At 48.4% G+C, this 20517-nt stretch overlaps 1 pseudogene; it reads left to right on the forward strand.

Moving 5' to 3' along the window:
- Nucleotides 1–11084: 11084 nt before the first annotated feature.
- On the forward strand, nt 11085–11752 carry LOC144105324 (uncharacterized; annotated as a pseudogene).
- The last annotated feature ends 8765 nt before the right edge of the window (nt 11753–20517 follow it).

Raw genomic sequence — 20517 nt, forward strand, 5'->3', positions numbered from 1 at the left:
TCAAATGAGTGAACCTAATAGTATGGCGCTGCGCGAATGACTGTAAACAGGCGCTTCACTTGTAGAAAACGGTACCAAATTAAGCCATGTTAAGGGGAATTGCAATTTAGAATCTCATCGAGTGCTTTTTTTTTACGTTGAAATGCCAACTACGAATTAGTGTCTGCGAAGACACTGCATCAGACTGGGCATGAATAGAGTAAAGTTTGCACAATAAGCATGAGGGAATGAAGATTCCTTTATTACGCTAAAAACGGACAATAAGTTCAATATTCTGTAAAACATGTTTTGTCAATTCCTGACATCTTGGTGCAGGAAATAAAACCTGCTATCTTAATCTCTTTTTGAAAACGAACAAGCTGTCATCGTATGCTTGCGATTATAAACATTAAATACTCTTCGCCAATTAAGCACCGCTGCGCGAGATGAAAACAGAGACAGTTAGGCGAGTATATTATTCAATACAATTACATTCCGCTCCACAGATTAGCTGCAATATATGCTGCACATATTCTTCCCGATTCTTTTTTTCAGGACAAAGGGCTTGCTTGGGAGAAGGCACTAGCTCTGAGCAGAATAGCACCGGTACCAGGCTGACAATGTGGAATATTTACCTAATCTGACGAAGTAATAGTATTTGCTGTCACTTTTAAGTGCTGGGCATGACGTGAATCTGCAAACGTTTTCACACTTCTCTGCGGCAACATTTGCTCACAGCTCTGATGTGACAGATAGAAAGTTTCGTTCAGGTGTAACACAAATCATTTTATATAAACGCATTGCATGTAGCTATCCATACCATTTAATACAGCAAGAAGAAAAATTATTCAAATAAATTGTTGTATTAAGGGGGGCACAAAACATTCTGTTCAAACAGCATTCTTCGTGGCAGCAGTCTTCTAGCGGACTCGTATGCCTGAAGATGTCTGATCGCAAACATAACCGATAAAAAAAATCTCTGGGATACTGCATTTAGTTGCATGGGCGGCGGCAGACAGTTCGTTATGGTTAGATACGGATTCTAACGCTATCGTGACAATGTTTGCGATGCCGTGAGGTGATTGTCTTTTGACATTTATTTTGTTAGAGGCAGACAAAAAGCACGAAGGAAGGACGGAAACAATGCAGCAAGCAAGGTAGGAAGGAAGGAACGAAGCAAGGAAGGAAGGAAGGACAAAAAATTGTGAGTGGGTTAGCTCGGCTATGCCAGGACATACGTAGTGATAGCTTGTTTAGCCTTGGTTAATCTTCTTTGCAAGTTCAGGTTAGCCTGGTTGATCTGGCTAGTTGTTGCCACGTGATTCTTCACGCGGTTGGTCACGTGACCAGTCACGTGGTTGGTCAAGTGGTGCGGTGCGACCACGCTAGGAATGCAAGCACGGCGAACCTGCGAGTTCGTGCTCAATGTAGCTGTCGCTTCAAAACTTCATCTGAGACCGGCACTAAGGCCCAGGGAAGAACGCTCGCTCCGCCAAAATCCGCTGATGATTATCTGCCGAGCCCGAGTGAAGCCATGCGCTGCAGGAAGGAGGGGAAGGGTAACGGAAATAAGAAAAGATAATGGCGTCGTTACTTGAGTATAGATAATATGCTCTGTGTCTGCCCTGATCTCTGGACGGTTGGGACACCGAGCTGTGTCACGCCATCTGAAGTTGTAGAGAATTAGCGGAGTGAGGAGTGTGTTTGAAATTTGCCGAGGACGTGTGCTTGTTCAGTGTTCAGTGACGGGTTATGCTCGGGTAAAATCGTGTCATTTTTTCAGGTTTACTGGTAGTGTTCAGCTATTTGACTTTTTGTATGTTGCGGCGTCTTCCACTCACGTTGGATTTGGCCAGGGCATCAGAGGCGCCCGGATGTTGATTTCAAGGGCTCGTTGATGAACCAGATAATTTCCCTCGATCCAGGCATGACCAGCTATCCAACGCAAGGAGACACTGACCAGGATTGTGTGCAGTACACCCGCACGTAACCACCGCTGGTGAGCAGACGACGCGAGCGAACACCCACCCTCAGTAGGCTTCACCACTGGGCTGAAATGTCCCGACTCTGCTCGATGCCGCGGCTAATACCAGTCATACGGTAAGACGTCTTGAGGAACTGTTAAACATTGCCTCTCTGGATGTCTTGCCGCTTCCTGCCATATCGGCTGGTATGGTCCTTTTCTTAGCAATCATTCGATTACAGCCTCAACAATGAAGGCTACCTAATTCATTTGCACCGTCGCGAAAACTAGGCATTTCGGTTCAACGAGCATTAGTATAGCAGGTGATATACGTGAACACCAATGCTTTCGTTGCTTTCAGCAACAAAGTTGCTTCGCACACGATTGCAAAAACGACCCCAACTAACACCAAGCGAGGAACATCGAGTGTAATCGGGAAAGAATTGGCCAGGACGCGCAGCCGCTGGCTCAAGTGCATCGCTGAGTCTCCAGACTAACCTGTACTGGGGAACAGCTTTCTGTGGCTATGCAATAGAAGCAACGATGCCGAGGCGCAAGGATATCACAGGCACGCTCTTATCATGCGCTCTCAAGGAAGACAGAAAGGCGGTTAGGCTCACGGCGAGCGCTCGTAGCTTTCACCCCTCAGCAATATAGCTATACAGTGGTGCTAGAATGGGGTTTTTACTTCGCACGTCAAGTGGAGCTCGTCTGGAAGCCTCTGCCTTCGACTTGGTCCTAAAAGCAGCCTGCATAACTAGTCGACAAGCTGGTGCACATCCTGGCGTATGCCGAAACTATGATGAGGCTTTCGACAACCTGCTATTTATTTTTGGTTTCTGACCACTATCTTGTTGCCGTGGCCTCCCGCAGTGATGATTCACTTCTCAAGCCGAATGGATGGATCAGCGTCCCGGCGACATTCTCGCACGGCCAACCCTCGTAGAAAAAACAAACAAACAATGGTGTAAAAATATAGCCCCGCCAGTGATACATACTGTGCAGGCGCTCGCAAGTCCTCGGCACATCTGCGTCACATATATTAAGGAGCCTAAATTAAATTTTAAAGGAAAAAGGTGTGGAGAAGACGACGCGAATTAACCGAAGAATAAAAATAAAGATGAAGAATAAGCATTCGTTGAGGTGGAGAGAGATGAATAATAATAATAATAATTGGTTTTGGGTGGAAAGGAAATGGCGCAGTATATGTCTCATATATCGTTGGACACCTGAACCGCGCCGTAAGGGAAGGGTAAAGGAGGGAGTGAAAGAAGAAAAAAAGCGAGATGTGCCGTTGTGGAGGGCTCCGGAATAATTTCGACCACCTGGGGATCTTTAACGTGCACTGACATCGCACAGCACACGGGCGCCTTAGCGTTTTTCCTCCATAAAAACGCAGCCACCGCGGTCGGGTTCGAACCCGGGAACTCCGGATCAGTAGTCGAGCGCCCTAACCACTGAGCCACAACGGCGGGTAGAGATGAATGGTGGAGAAACATTCGGTGAGGTTGAGATAGGTGATTGGTGGAGAAGAGAAGACGACGACAAGGCTTACGTGGACTAACACCGAGGCTATAAAAGGGCGAGCGATAGCGAGGCCCGGGGGGAACAGCAGAGAAGCGGAGGCTCCGGCGGGTCAGGGACACTTTGGCTGGAAGAGAGCGACGCCGGTTACTGCTCCGGTGAGCTTGCGTTCTACGACTCCGCATCGTGGACTCCTGCCGTGCCTGAGCCCGTTCCGGGGTGTCAACAGAGGACGCTACCACCTGCTACGGCCAGGGGTGTCCCCAGCGCTGTTGCAACCCATCCGGGTGGTGCCCCCAACGCCAACAACACCGGCATCACCTCCACGGGCGCTTGGACCTGGAGCTTATACGACGCAGCCAGCGACGCCGCCACCAAAGCAAACAACACCGGCATCACCTCCACGGGCGCTTGGACCGGGAGCTTGTACGACGCAGCCAGCGACGCCAGTCCGAGCACGTCGAACACCGCCAGCGACGCCAGCCCAAGCACGGCGAACGCCGCCTCGACGCCGCCTACTGGATCCATACAACGCCGCAGCCACACCGAACGAACCGTGAGCACTAACGCCGTCCGCTAATAGTTGAACACTAGTAGTAGACGCTAGAAGCAGTGTGCCCGGGTCGTGTGTATTTATAGTCTTTGTATTTTGTATTAGTTTTCTTAGTTGTATTCTAGTGTGTGTGCCACGTAGGGTGTATTAAATGTGCGTTTGTGTGGGTATACCCGTCGCCTAGTCCATTCTTTCAGTCGGAGTGTTCTCCGGAGAGATCCGTGACAAAGATAAGTGGCGAGCCTGTGCCAGGATACATTTCTTTTTTCTTTTTTGCTTTGTCTCGGATTTTTCCGATCTCTCGACGGCAGAAAGTATGGACTTGGCAAAAACGTTACAGCTGGCGATCAAGCTAGGGTTAAGCAAGGAAGAGGCGATGCGTCTGTGACGAGGAGAAAGAAGAGGCAAAAAAGCAGAGAGAGGAAAGGGCGCAAGCACGCGCAAACGCTCGTGAAGCAGAAGAGCGCGAGGCGAAAAGAGCTCGCGAGGCAGAGAGAAGAGCTCGCGAGGCGGAAGAGCGAGAAGAGAAAATAGCTCGCGAGGAGGAAGAACGAGAAGAGAAAAGAGCTCGCGAGGCGGAAGAGCGAGAAGAGAAAAGAGCTCACGAGGCAGAGAGAAGAGCTCGCGAGGCAGAAGAACAGGAGAAAAGAAGGACAGAACGGGAGAAGGAGTTTATTTTGTGGAAACAGGCGCATGTCGGGGGAGGATATGAGGAGATCACGGACCGTGATCAACGTTCCTTAGCGGGTAGAGAATCTCCTAGACCGGCCACAATTTGTCCAAGGAAGCTGATGGCTCCCTTCGATGACAAAAGAGATGATCTGGACGCATATCTGCAACGATTGGAACGGATAACTTTGGGGCAAGGCTGGGAGCGCAGTGAATGGGCCACGGCATTAAGCATGTGTTTAGTCGGAGAGGCGCTGAATGTGTTTGGAAGGATGCCTGCTGCTGATTCCATGGATTACGAGAAAGTCAAAAAGGCACTCCTCCAAAGATTCAGGCTTACGGTAGAGGGTTTTCGTGAGATATTTCGCACCGCGAAACCTGAGGATTCGGAAAACGCGAAGCAGTTCTCCTGCAGGCTGACCAACTATTTTGATAGGTGGCTTGATATGTCAAACACAGAAAAGAGGTTTGAAGGTGTGCGTGACAAGCTGGTCACAGAGCAATTTTTAGCGTGTTGCAGCTCAAAGCTGGCGCTATTCCTGAAAGAAAGTTGTGTTCATTGGAAGAGTTCGCAGACACTGCAGACCAATTCCTCAAGGCTCAAGGGCTAAGAAATTTGAGTAAGGCAAAGGAGGAAACCCAAAAGGTCCTACAGAAAGATGCGGCAAAACCAAGAGCTTATGGCGGTGCGTCTAAGGCGCCAGTAAGGTGTTTTCTCTGCGGCAAGGTGGGACACCGTGCAGCTGACTGTCGAAATAGTAGCGCTGCCCAAAAAATACAGGTTGTGTGTCCATGTTGTAAGAGGAGGGGTCATACTCTGGATGAGTGCCGATACAGAACGCAGGACTGAGCTGCATGCGTTGTCGACTCTAGGGTAGAACTTGTCCCACCATCCGAAGTTCCACAGCTGAAAGGAGAGCAAACGCAGCTGGAAAATGAGGCAGTGAGTGGAACACCAAAGTCGAAAGCAGCAATGCCAGTAGTGGTTGGGCAAATAGGGGACCGTCCTATATTGGTGCTTAGAGACAGCGGAGCTATTACAGTCTTGGTTCGTAGAAGCCTGGTGAAGGACGATGATCTTACAGGGGAAGCATCGGCTGTCACTCTGGTAGACAGCACAATAAGGTACCTTCCTGAAGCGAGGATTTTAGTGTCCACGCCATATCATACTGGGCAGGTAGTGGCAAAATGCGTAGACCAACCCATCTACGATCTCATCTTGGGGAACATTACGGGTGCAAGAGGTGTTGAAGACTCCGATCCCGAGTGGAGGATGCTCGACGTGGGAGAACATCCAAAGGAGGAAAGGCCCGTGAAAGCTCAGACAGGTGCAGTCAGTTTTTCGTCGGCATTGGAGACAAGAGCTCAAGCGACAGCCCGAGCAACGCAGCGTCCGCTCTCTGCTTCTGATACGATGTGCCTGAACGTAACAGCGGGCGAAATTGCAATTAAGCAAAAGGAAGACCCGAGGTGAAGGCTTGCTTCGAATGAGTCGTTGAAAGAGTGAAAAGAAAGAAGAGTCGGACGTCATTCGAGTATCAATTGGTAAATGGTCTTCTGCACAGGGAATGCATACTTAGTTCAAGAAGGCGGGTCCAACAGCTGGTGTTACCAAGAGATATGCGAGAGACCGTACTACGCTTAGGAGATGACGTCATTATGGCCGGACACCAGGGTGTTGAAAAAACGGTGTCTGAGATCACCGAGGAGTTCTTTTGGCCGGGTGTTCAGAGTGACGTTAAGCGCTTTGTTCGCTCATGTGATGTGTGCCAGCGCACAGTTCCGAAGGGAAGAGTTGGTCCCGTACCTCTGGGAAAGATGCCAGCCATCGACCTACCGTTTCAGCGAGTTGCAGTTGACATTGTGGGGCCAATCTCTCCAGTATCCGCCAAAGGCAATAGATATGTGCTTACGCAGGTTGACGTGGCCACTCGTTATCCTGACGCTATTCCACTGAGAACTATTGACAGTATGCGAGTGGCGGAGTGTCTTGTGGAAATGTTTTCGCGTTATGGGTTCACGAGGGAAATTTTGAGTGACCGGGGCTCGAACGTCACATCGGAGCTAATGAAGGAGGTTAACCGCCTTTTGTCAGTAAGACAGTTACTGACGACGCCTTACCATCCCATGTGTAATGGGCTTGTAGAGCGGTTCAATGGCACCCTCAAAAATATGATCAAGAAAATGTGCCATGAGAGACCTACTGATTGGGATAGATATCTCCCAGCTCTTTTGTTCGCTTACCGCGAAGTACCGCAAACGAGTCTTGGTTTCTCGCCTTTCGAGATGCTATATGGGAAAACCGTTAGAAGTCCACTTGCAATACTCAAGGAGCTGTGGGCTAATAAAGAGATTGCATCAGATCTCAAAACCACATACACATACGTGTTTGAGTTTCGGGATAGGCTGAAGGAAACATGCAGGTTTGCACATCAAAGCCTGGAAAAGGCGCGTGAACGCCACAAGGGATGTTATGAAAAGAAAGCCATTCATAGAAATCTGAATCCAGGCGACAGGGTTCTTGTGTTGCTACCCATGGATCATGATAAGTTAATGATGCAATGGAAGGGCCCGTACCTTGTGACGCGGAAGAAAAAGGATATCGATTATAGGTATTGATGGATGGCATTAAGAGGGTTTTCCATGTAAATATGTTGTAGAAATATGAAGAAAAAGGTCCTGTGCGGCGGTACGCCCCCAGGGCAACTTGTTCGGTAGTGGCCGAGGAGACAGGTGATGCTGCCGAGGTGTCCACGTTCAGTGGGAAGAAAAACGCAGGAGGGGATGAGGTACTGAAGAAGCCCAAGTTGAATGCAGACAGAGGATTACAGCCCTACTCCAAACCTAGAGGGAGACGTTTTGGGATGGGCCAAGCCAAATTGAGGTCATATGTCACAAATTAGACTTGTATAGAGATAGAGCTAACTGGTCAGCTCTGGGTGTCTCTGGGATATATCATGTTGCTGTGTTAATATGTCTCTGGGATTTATCTTGTTGTTGTTGCTGCTGCTGTTGGTGTTACGTGATTTTACAAGGGAGTGTGTTGTGGACACGAACGTGTTTATTAAGGACTCTGTGCGGACAGCGGCAGTGGTGTGTTCTGGAAACGCAATTTGGTGGACTGTGTTAGTGGTGTGCGTTTGGTGTGTGGTGGACCTCTGCGGTGTGATGTGTGCTGGGTCCAGAATAGCCACAGAAGACAGTCGGTTGGCATGGATGGCTTGAAGAAGAGTATGACGTGAGCAGTTTTTCATGGAAAAACTCTTGAGAGAGGCGGCCCCTGTCACATATATTAAGGAGCCTAAATTAAATTTTCAAGGAAAAAGGTGTGAAGAAGACGACGCGAATTAACCGAAGAATAAAGAAGAGGAAGAAGAAGCATTCGTTGAGGTGGAGAGAGATGATTGGTGGAGAAGCATTCGGTGAGGTGGAGAGAGGTGATTGGTAGAGAAGAGAATACGACGACAAGGCTTACGTGGACTAACACCGAGGCTATAAAAGGGCGAGTGAGAGCGAGGCCCGGGGGGGAACAGCAGAGAAGCGGAGGCTCCGACGGGTCAGGGACACTGGCTGGAAGAGAGCGACGCCGGCTACTGCTCCGGTGAGCTCGCGTTCTACGACTACGCATCGTGGACTGCCTGCCGTGCCTGAGCCCGTTCCGGGGTGTCAACAGAGGACGCTACCACCTACTACGGCCAGGGGTGTCCCCAGCGCTGTTGCAACCCATCCGGGTGGTGCCCCCAACGCCAACAATACCGGAATCACCTCCACGGGCGCTTGGACCTGGAGCTTATACGACGCAGCCAGCGACGCCGCCACCAAAGCCAACAACACCGGCATCACCTCCACGGGCGCTTGGACCGGGAGCTTGTACGACGCAGCCAGCGACGTCAGTCCGAGCACGTCGAACACCGCCAGCGACGTCAGCCCAAGCACAGCGAACGCCGCCTCGACGCCGCCTACTGGATCCATACAACGCCGCTGCCACACCGAACGAACCGTGAGCACGAACGCCATCCCCTAATAGTAGAGCACTATTAGTAGACGCTAGTAGCAGTGTGCCCGGGTCGTGTGTATTTATAGTCTGTGTTTTGTGTTAGTTTTGTTAGTTGTATTCAAGTGTGTGTGCCACGTAGGGTGTATTAAATGTGCGTTTGTGTGGGTACACCCGTCGCCTAGTCCATTCTTTCAGTCGGAGTGTTCTCCGGAGAGATCCGTGACAATCTGTCACTGAAAATGCAGACATCTCCCCTGTATCGAGGACTGCGCGACCCTAATGCTTAACAGACATGGCAGAAATTTATTCAGTGTAATGAAATTACAGTAACTAATTTAATTTTCTCAGTCGTTTATGCTGTAATTCTTTGCTCTCCTTGGGCGGTAATTTAGCAATGTAATCAATTAGCTTGAAGCGGTAATATTATGGCAACAAGTAAATAATTACTAACGAAATAACATTTGCTGAGTATTGAACCCGCTCTCCTACTTTTATCGATAATGCTTTGGCCCCGTATTTCCGGAGCTGAGCAAGAAAAATGCGCGACCAGCAATAACCAGCACTACACCGAAGCGGCGTTCGTGGAGGAAAGGCAATGCGCGCGCAGGCATCAGCACAGCCTTGCTGAAGAGAAGATCTATAGGGCTACCCATCTTTCAGCACTGCGTACGGTCGCACAAACAGACGCGCTGCAGGGAAACCAGGTGAGCACCGTGACCATGGGCGCCATTGTGCACCTATGCACAGACATACTGCCAATGCTCCAGCGAGTACAGAGTCGATCCCACTTGTCTAGAGCGCTCGGGCGGTGTGCTGCGCAGCAAATTAACTGAAATATTTTCGCAACTGCTTTGCTAGCGTTAAGGCGCTGATGCCTGTGCGGTTCACTTATCTATACGGCGGCTCTCCAGCGGAAGCATTATGAGAGAAAGTCAATATATGCTTTAGAATGTCTCCTTATTTCCCGCGGAAGGCATCTCTCGAGTGCTCTAGACAAGTGTGATCGACTCTGTACTTCCCTCTCGACTAAGAAAAAGTCTCAGATGATATATAAAACACTCGTTTGGGAGTTCTTGCGAAAACTAGCTCCTCTCACTGGCAACATAGGCGTCAGCATTACCGCGACGTGCAGTTTATTTCCGCCAACGTGCCTTCAGTGCGAGTCAAATGAACAGCAGAACTGGCAGCTTGTCTGCACCCAGGTGCCTTTTGGAGACTATCATTGTACACAAGCAGTCGATGCACTTCCAATGTTTCGCGGATGAAAAATTCTTCAGAATCAAGAGTGCTAAACCATATTACGCATTGAACGTTGAGCTTCTGATTAAAGTGCGATGTGAGCAATTATACAAATTACGCCAACAGGTTGACCTCATCTACGTCATCAAAGCAGCTTTTCTTGGACTAGGGCTACCTTTCATCAAAGAGGAGCAAAATTTCCGACGCTTACTTCCAAACTCAGTGGTGGTGCAAGGATCAAAAAAATTTGATAATTTGGCAGGAAATCTGACCAATCCGCAACTTTTTAAATGCCGAAACTAAACAGTAATTCAAAATTAATTCCTATAACATTTGGGAAGTAATTGTAATATAATGTCATCACCATATTAGAGCAGTAATTTGCAGTGCAACTTAATTGCTTCATTAAGGTTTTTAGGAAAGCTCTTAGTTATGTAATTTATTTACGCTTCAAAAGTAATTTTGCCATCTATGATGTTGAGCAGCTGGGAATGTAACAATTACCGTGCTATCATCAAAGTTTCCTCACAAAAAACTCCTTCGTTCCCAGCACGGGCAATCATCTCAGCTTCCCGCAATCAGGCACTTATTACACAACATTGTTGCTATCTATAGTCGGGTACAACTTTAGAAGACAGGAGGGGCCCCGCCCAGATGACCGAAGCGCAGCAGCCAATTGCCTCCGCGACTAAAGAAATAGTCCCGCTCAAAAAATTGTGACTGCTTCTAAAACGCGTATTTGTCGGTATAAATAAGATTTGTGTATCTTGATGAGTGGTTTAGTAAAAGTATCATGATGCAAATGCTTCAGCACATGCCGGATCGCGAGAGAAAATTAACTCCGTGCCTTCAACAACGCTGTGCGTCGTCTGCTACGGAGCGAGATCGACGGCACCGGGCGTGTAATTACTAAACAGTCTGGCTCAATAGCATAGGATTTATATGTATTTTTTGTGTGTTTTCGCAAGCTTATTTTTTTAATGTGTGAGGCTTATTTTTCAATTGCTACTTGTTTCTTTTTTTTGCGGTTGCGAACCTACAATCTCGTGAGTTCGCGCACGTTCGCGCACGGCATTCCGTACCTCTTTTCCGCCATGGAGGCCAGCGAGGTGACATCAGAACGCGAGCCTTTGTTGCCGAACGAGCCTTGTGTCGCATCGATGATCACACCACCAAGGAGCCTCGGCAAGAGCAAGAGCGGCCGCATCCTGAACAGCGATTCACGCAACATGATCTTCCACTGCTACACGTTTTGGCGTAACAGGGAGCCTGAACGCAGCGTAGAGGAGACGAGCAAGTTTGTCGCTGACATGCTCGGTGTCAGCGAAAGGACTGTGTTCAGGGTGAGGGTGGAAGTTAAAGCTTCGCATTTTTTGGGTGGAAAACTGACGACGCCGTCGCGAAAGCGCCCACGCAATGCGGAGAAGAGAAGACGCAGAGCGAAGTTTGACAGCTTCACGTTTGACGCTGAGGTCATGTGTGCACGATTTCTTTCGCCGCAACGAGATACCGACGGTCGAGAAGATCACTATAGAGTTCTCGGAGCGTATGGAACTCCCATTACTCAGGCGGTGTACTGTACTTCGCCTGCTTGCCGAGATCGGCTTCAAGCACGAAAAGAGAAGCCGCAACTCGCTGCTTATCGACCGGGATGACATCACCGATTGGCGGAATCGCTACCTCCGTGACGTGGAGCGCTACCGAGCGGAAGGCCGAAAGGTCTGCGTGGACGAGACATGGGTGACGGCGGGACACACTCGGTCGATCGTGTGGACAGACACCGTGGTGCAGAAGCGCGGACGCCTGTTCGCTTGAGCAAATGGCCTAAGGTCTAAAACAACCTTCTGGGAAAGTTCAGCGCCTGATCGTCTCGCACATCGGCAGCAAGGATGGCTTCGTCGACGGCTGCTTGGATGGATTCCGAGGCCAAAAGACAGGCGACTACCACGAGGAAATGGATGGCAATCGCTTTGAGGGCTGGTTTAATGGCGTTCTGCAGAAGTTGCCAGCTGGTAGCGTCATTGTTTATACAATGCACCTTACCATAGCCGACGAGAAGAGAAATTGCCGACGACGGCCTGGAAGAAAGAGAAGATCCAGGAGTGGCTCACTAGCAAGAACACCTGCGCTGAAAGGATGATAAGGAAGCAGCTGCTTGAGCTGGTGGCATCAGTAAAGTCACGCTTTCTGCGCTACATCGTAGACAATGCAGCTGTAAGCGCCGGTTGCTTTGTACTCAGGCTCCCGCCATACCACTGCGAATTTAATCCCATTGAGCTTGTGTGGGCCAAGGTCAAAAATGGCATCGCTGCGGACAACAGAAACTTCAAGCTGTCCATGGTCGACGCCATCTTGAGGGAGAAAATCAAGCACGTAGCGGCGGAAGACTGGTCGAAGAGCATTCGGCACGTGATGGACTTGGAGGCAAAGTTCAGACTTGACACGTCTGGGAGTGAGCACATTCAACCCATCATCATCCAGCTAGGTGAAGAAGACACTGAAGAAACCGACTCGGACAGCGAGCTGTCTGACATTGAGCCACTCGACGAAGCATAACGGCTTCTTTTAACGAAAGAGCAGCCTTTATTAGGGCTACCGAAATTTTTCCGGTTGGTTCGCAACAGACAGCCATCCATTCCGTGACCTCTGAAATAAATAAGCAGTTCCATTTATGGCGTATTCCTTATAATAGAAGCTCAATTCTGATAAGCAACGTCCTGCACACATTGTGCTCGATTTAAGAAGTGGCACAGAAACATGTTTAAATGCTGGTATATCTGAATGGAAACACAATTGTTAACTCTGATTATCTTTTGCGGGCTCAAAATGCTCATTCAGGCAGCCACCATCAAGTTTGACGGGCCCCATGTTGAAAGAACAGTATTCAAGGCACGCTTTATAGCTCTGTTAGCAGTCTGCACTGGAAATCGCAGCCATGCCATAGCCAGTGCTGCTGCGATAAAAGTAATCAACACGAAACTGACAGCCACTGTTAGCAGCTTGCACGGCAAAGCACATTCATGTGGTTGTATTGTTTATTTTGGTTATCTGGCGCACACAAGTAATGAGAAGAGGAGAATAAATATGAAACATCATTAGCTTATTGAGGGCCAAAATGCTCATTCAGGCAGCCATCTTCGAGTTTGACGGGTCCCATGTTGAAATAACAGTATTCAAGGCACGCTTTATAGCTCTGTTAGCAGTCTGCACTGGCAATCGCAGCCATGTCATAGCCAGTGCTGCTGCGATACCAGTTATCAACACGAAACTGACAGCCACTGTTAGCAGCTTGCACGCCAAAGCACATTCATGTGGTTGCATTGTTTATTTTGGTTATCTGGCTCACACAAGTAATGAGAATAAGAGAATAAATATAAAACATCATTAGCTTATTGAGGCCCAAAATGCTCATTCAGGCAGCCATCGTCGAGTTTGACGGGCCCCATGTTGAAATAACAGTAGTCAGAGCACGCTTTATGGCTCTGTTAGCAGTATGCACTGAAAATCGCAGCCTTGTCATCGCCAATTTTTAATTTATTTATCGGACTTTGGCACTAACGCGATTGCAAGCACAATTATTAACGTGAATAACTTTGCTAGCATTTTTTTGTCATATTTAGGTACCGGAAAATGCTCAGCAAGGTTGAACGTGTTTTAGTGAGTCACTTTGATCAATACAAGCCGTAGGCAAAATGACAGCCAGATTCAGACAGTGATATTGGTGAGGTAATAAATGGTGAAAGCTGCAAAAGCTCTCACAGCACTGCTTTGCTGGACTCCATTCACTAGAAAACTGCATTTGTAATGATGAAAGCGTCAAGACAGGAAATGATAATCCACTGCCCAATGTAATATGTACCTCCACATGTGACGGGCAGTGAAACCATCTATTTATTAAGACTGAATGCAACAGCATCGCAAGATGCTGTTGCACAATATGGCACCCTTTCATGTGCACTCCTGGCGAGCTGCCGTATGCACTGATGCATAAACATATTAACAGAGGTAAGAGACAAAGTTATTGCGCAAGCCACGTGGTGCTTTTAATATTTTGTGTCTGTCAATGTTTCTGTTGTCACAGCTGATAGAAGTTTCTTTACTGCAAGTTGGTTAATCACGTTGCGACAACAGCACAAGAAGCAAGGTCAGAATAGTCGGAGAAAACACAGCAAGATGGCAGACTGAGGAGTCAAGGTAGACAAGAGTGTAAGGATTTAGTGACACCGAAGATGCCAGCCCTGCTATTCACAGGACTTGGTGCTTTGAATGAGACGAGTTAATGAAATTGTAAAGGAAGAGGTGGATGCAGCATGCTTACATTAACAAACAGAAAAATAAAAGGACAGAAGTAGGAATAATAAACACATACACGCACAGAAGCACTCACATATTCACACAGATGCGCACAAACGCGAGCGCGAAAACTAAGATCTAAATTGCAAAAAAGGGGAAAATAACAAATACAAACAAACACGCAAGAAAACATGCACACACATTTAATGCAGACGCGAGTAAAGGTATTAGGAGTCAGTTCACAAGCAGCTGTGCCTACTTTGTCGTATTTTTATTTGATGTACATATTGGCTCTGTTGCCTTCACTGTCTTGGAATTTTTTTAGTAGCAACATATCATAACAATCGAAAAGCAGCGCAAAGCTGTGTTGTGGGAAAGCAAGTCGAGCGCTGGCATCACAACTGATGTGCGATTGTGTCACAGCAGGCATTCTACAGCTGGCGCGTGCAGTGAGCGAAGAATTCTAAGCCATACAGAGACGCGAATTCATGCCAAGCTCCAATGTAAAGGCACCAGTGGCTGTAGCTCAAGAGGATTAACCACAGAATAACCGCATCAGCCGTGATGCATATCTATCGGCTGACGCCGCTGGCTTGAGAGCCTCCTTTGAATAGCGTTTGCATATGTCCGGTGAGGCTGTGCTGTATTCATTTAAGGAATAATTATTGTATTTTATCAGTATAAGAGATGATGTGAGTTACATAAAGCAGCTTGCTTTTACGATTCATCTTCATCATCAAATCGCTATGAAAACGTGTAAAAAAGTGTTCGCGATAAGCAAGGTTAAAGGATGTCAAGGGACATAAGTTAGAGGACGAAATAAAAAAAAGACAAACTAAGTGTCCTGCCGATGCGAGTACAAATACCACATTGAGAATGATAAAATGATGAAAACTGATAGTGCCTTCACCAATGCCTTCGTTAGGACGGGCAATAAAAATCAAAGAGAAACTGTCCCACAAACACAGTCAAAGAGAGAGGGGGGCTGCAAAATCTTGCACAAAGCGCAGAGTGATGTCATTCCGGCTCAGAACCCAGCCGCTATGTCCGCATTTTAGCGGACGCGAAATGCAACAAGGCCCGGGCTATTTACCCCAGGTGGTCGAATTAGTTCGAAGAGGCTCCAGTGCGCTGTCCCTCATAGCCAGTACTCGAACGAATTGGTATTATTTCATTGTAGCTTTTCCCAGTTCGCAGGTTACTCTTCCTGTAACAGGTTTTATTCCTGTGGTCGCGTGAAAAATTAATTATACATTACTGAACAATAGTATCGCATACTTTGGTAATGTGGTTCAGCATTCCGGTGGCGCTGTATTTAAAGCATGCCAGCCAGATAGCACACCAGCGAACAAGCCGGCATGAAGACAGCGTCAAGGATCCGGGATCACGTGGAACGCTCACGTTCTTTCCTTTTTGTCACAAGAGACCTGTCGGAAACTAAACTTCGCCACAGAATTGTATTTCTGGAATTGTGCTTTAACTTACAACGATACAGCTTATTGTGCAAACCAAAGCATTCCTCATTTTGCTTACACCAGGGTTAGACAGGGTCAAGGATCCGTGATCACGTGCAACGCTCTAGTTTTTGCCCCTGTTGTCACAAGAGGCCTGTCGGAAACTAAAGATCGTGACAGAATTATATTTTATGGAATTGTGCTTTAACTTTTGACGATACGGGTTGTCGTGTAAACCAAAGCTTTCCTCCCTTTGCTTACACAAGGGTTAGTCAGTGTCAAGAATCCGTCACGACATGCAACGCTCAGGTTTTTTTCCCCCTGTTCTCACAAGAGGCCTGCCGGGAACTAAACAGCATGACAGAATTGCATTTGTGAAATTGTGCTTTAACTTATGATGATAGAGGTTGTTGTGTAAACCAATATTTTCCTCAATTTGCTTAAACCGGGGTTAGACAGCGTCAAGGATTCGTGATCACGTGCAACGCTCACATTTTTCCCCCTGTTGTCACAAGAGGTCTGTAGGAAACTAAACATCATGAGAGAATTGTATTTATGGAATTGTGCTTTAACTTATGCCGAAACAAGTTGTTATGTAAACCAAAGCTTTCGTCACTTTGCTTGTACCAGGGTTAGACAGGGTCAAGGATTCATGATCACGTAAAACGCTCACAATTTTTTCGCATGTTGTCACAAGAGGCCTGTCGGAAACTTGTCATCATGACAGAATTGCATTTCTGGAATTGTTTTACCTTATGCCGAAACAGGTTGTTAAGTAAACCAAAGCTTTCGTCACTTTATTTACAGCAGGGAGGGACCTATTCCTGGTGTAAACAGCGTGACGTGCAACGGGAAAGGCCCGATGGGCAAAGTCGCCAACTTTTTTCCTAAACGAGCATTGCACGTGACGAGCTCCTGCTGCCCATGCCGGTTACAAGGCGCATGCTTTGCGAGCCAGACATGAGACACGTGCGCCGGTGTCGAATGCAGGGAGAGGTCTATTGAAAGTTGACATTTCCCAGCACACAGAGGTGAAAGGAGCGTTGGGTATTCTACGGAGCAATTGTTACGCGGTCCGGGGGCGACAGGTTGCGGGAGGGAGGGAGGGAGGGAGGGAGGGAGGGAGGGAGGGAGGAAGGGGAAGAGGCAGTTGAAGCCTGACGACGTCTAGGGCTGTCGTATGTCATATATTACATTTATTTCTTATCTACTTACTTTTCGTTTCTTGAAGTAGAGGGCAGAGAAAAATAAGAGCGTCAGGTTTGACAATCCGCCTTTTTCACGACACAACTGCGCATGCGCATATCTCCTGGCGGCGGTGTCGCGAAACATATTGAAAGTGTCGCGCGCGCCACTCGAGACCAGCCGTGGAAGTGTAAACAAACCGGCTTCCTGCGCAGGATGCGTTGTTGCAGCCGTCAGGTGTTCAGTGCGACGCAGTTGGCAATGCCTACGACATGTGTTGTATACGGTTGCAGTGCCCACTATGTAAATGGAAGCAAACTCGGATTTTTTCGCTTTCCGAACCATTCCCGGGACCGCCTTCGACGCGAATGGCGCGTTCACACTTGCACCTTCGGTGACGAGAGGAAGCGGAATCCGCAGCCGCCGAAATGCTGTCTCGTTCACACTTCCCGGCCACCGCATCGCCGCTCATCGTCTGTCTGTCGTCTGCTCACGGCGTATACAGATGTGGCAAGAGGTTAATCGATGCTGTCTATATACCAAAACCTTATTTATGCTTGCGTACGCTAAATGCAGCTATTTTGTCGGACGTTACGACATTTCTAACATTCTCACTTTTTAAACGCCCAGTGGCGCCATGTCGTGGTTAGGACAGGAACCATTGTTGTCAACCACTCGACGGCCCTCTTAAGCCTAAATGTGGTAGAATCGTCACCCGAAATAAAAATTAAAGCAAATTTATCGCTCAAACATTTTCTTATGGGCGAGATAAGACAAAGCGAAAGACCGCTGTCTCTTTTATGGCCTGTGAACGTGCTGAAAAATGCAGTAACAGCGACGAATCCAGTCCGAAGCGAGGCGTCCTGCATCGAAGGGCGCCGCCATGTTTGTCGCCGCGGGTACTCGCCTTCCTATTGGCTGACGATATTCGGCGGATTTTTTTCCGGCGGCAGAATTCGTTCCTGGACCGATCGGCCTTTCCGCTGGGTATTTCGGCGGAATCTCTGCCGCGGAAGCGGATTCCGCTCGCTCTCGCCGCCGAATATCCAAGTGTGAACGCGGCAGAAGCGTCAATAAAAGCCGTTCGCCAGCTCGACAATCTTGGCCGCCATTGGGCACCATCAAGACTGTGCGCGAATCACTTTGTCACAGGTACGGACGAGGTACTGTGGTTAAATGCGTGTGCAGTCTATCACGAAATGCTTTATTCATGGGCAGGAAGGCCTGGGATGTTACCGCGGCACCAACACTTCGTTACCATGCTTTTTGCTTTCTCAAGCAAGAAGGCCAAATGGGCAAGTGCTGTGAGCCGCTTTCAACGCGCGATGGAGCGGACAACGAAAAAGAAGCTACGAGAGCATTCACGCATGGTGCTAAAATTTTGTCGTAATCTCCTATGGAAATGTCCTTGTTTATGCCACTACACCTTGACCAATGCCCCCATGTGTGTATGTACCATGTATTAGGAGGCAGAAGAACCAGAAGATGCGTTATGCGTGTGTTCGCATCATATCCATGATGAAGAGCTCTGCGTGGTATCGCCAGAATGGCTTAATGAGCGCTTCTCGCGCACGTCTTTATGGACGCGCATGCTTGATTAACCTATGCAGCGGTATGCTGTGGAAAAAGAAAAAGAAATGCTAGCAGAGCTGCCATGTTGCGAGTACGCTTGTGCTTTTATAGCTCGTGTAGCTATCCGGAAACGCTTGAGCACAACTATTGCTTTTGAAAACTTGGTTTGGTTTGGTATAGTGGGGTTTAACGTCCCAAAGCGACTCGGGCTGTGAGGGACGCTGTAGTGAAGGGCTCCGGGAATTTCTACCACCTGGGGCTCTTTAACGTGCACTGACATCGCACAGTACACGGGCCTCTAGAATTTCGCCTTCATAGAAATTCTGCCGCCGCGGCCGGGATCGAACCTGCGTCTTTCGGGTCAGCAGCCGAGCGCCGTAACTACTGAGCCACCGCGGTGGGACTGTGAAAACTGTTGTCCCCAGTCATTTCCTGTGCTATCGCTTGCAAGATGTAGTATCCACCTTTCATGGATGGCAGGCATATACAGCGGAAAACGCCAGCCTCACTGATCGGGGATATTTCATTGAACAATATGTTTTGAATGTAGCCTTCATCTGTGAAGCGGTGGCCCTTGCTCAGCTGGCGATCGCATCCCATGCCGCATGATCGCAGATACAGAAGAATTTGCTCTTCGTTGGCTGAGCAGCCTGCCTCGGACTTCGCACACAGCCATAAGTCAATCTTAGAAATCCTCGAGGTACCAGCTGCTGCCCAGGACGCGCCATCGTTGACAGATTCCAACAAAACGTGCTCCGCAGCGGCACTCAGTGCTGCCGGGTTGGGCCATAGGGGGTAACGGTTCAGGACGTAATGGGACATCTCGGTACAAGGTTGCTTTATTACGGCCTAAAACAGCCGTTAAACATAGTGGGCGGCGATTTTTGGCCGCAGTTTTGTGTCCCAGCACCTGCTACTGTACTGCCAAGGTAGTCAATGCTGAAGAACAGGAGCACAAAAGAGCACAGAGGAGGACCACTGCACCAGGGGGACTGGAGGAATGTGCTCTGGAGTACTGTATGGAGGATCCTGTTCTCAGAAGAGAGAAAACAATTTGAGCGCAGGGCTCAAGGGGGAATTCGCCAAACTCTCTACCAGGACTTCTAAAACTTCAGTGGGGTAACAGATTTAATCCTTCCCTCGGCTTGCTACAGTGTCATTGACTTCCACTTCAGTGATCTTCGGAAAAAGGGCATTGCGCCCTTTCTAAAATCTGCCCAAAACCACGTGATGTGAAACACTGGTGGCAACCGACCAGTGATCAGCCCCTATTTCTTCAACCCCTCATCCCCATGGCACACAAAAGCTGCTCTACAAGCAGCTATACAATAGCTGCTGACTGCGCTATTGTATTTGGGAGCCAAAAAGGCTCGGTTTCCACGAAAACCCCCGAAATGGCAATACTGAAAGTTAGCTGGGGTCGCAAAGGGGTACCTCGGCATAAGCAAGGCGGTACATGCAGGTTCCCTCCACATTCGGAGGACCAGGGCTCGCTTGAACAAACGCCAGCCTCTAAGTTCAGACTTAAATCCGAATCTCCTGTTATTATAACCGAAGATAAATCTGGACTTCCCTTCAGACGTGATGCGCTTGCACGAATCGAGACTACTGAACTACAGTCCAGACTCATTGAAGATGGTAGGTGCCTTTGGTACCAGGGCGGGAACTTTAGCCGCCGACCGGGAAAGAGATGGGGCATGAGCCGGAAGTCGGTCGCGATGTCTATACTACTTCGCAATGACCAATCGACGGCTGCCGTCTGACGTAAACACCTGGCGAAACAGCGGGATTCTCGGGGCGCTTTCGTGTGCACGTGAACGGTCCGCAAGCATTGACAGCCAGCCTGCTGTCAAACGTATGAAAAGTCCCCACTCGACAGACGATGAAAAATTGTATTTAGTTCATCTCGTTGGCGAGCGAAGAGCGCCACTGTTCAACAAAATAAATTTTTCCGTGACTAGAAAAAGCGCGAAGAGGCATGGCCACCCTTAATAGTGAAACTGAATTCCAGACATCGAATCCGAGGAAATGTTAAAGATTGCAAAAAGCACTGGCAGAATCTGAAAGAACAGTTGAAGACTGCACTGCA

Source organism: Amblyomma americanum, chromosome 9, assembly GCF_052857255.1.
Source record: "Amblyomma americanum isolate KBUSLIRL-KWMA chromosome 9, ASM5285725v1, whole genome shotgun sequence".
NCBI classification, from domain to species: Eukaryota; Metazoa; Arthropoda; class Arachnida; order Ixodida; family Ixodidae; genus Amblyomma; species Amblyomma americanum.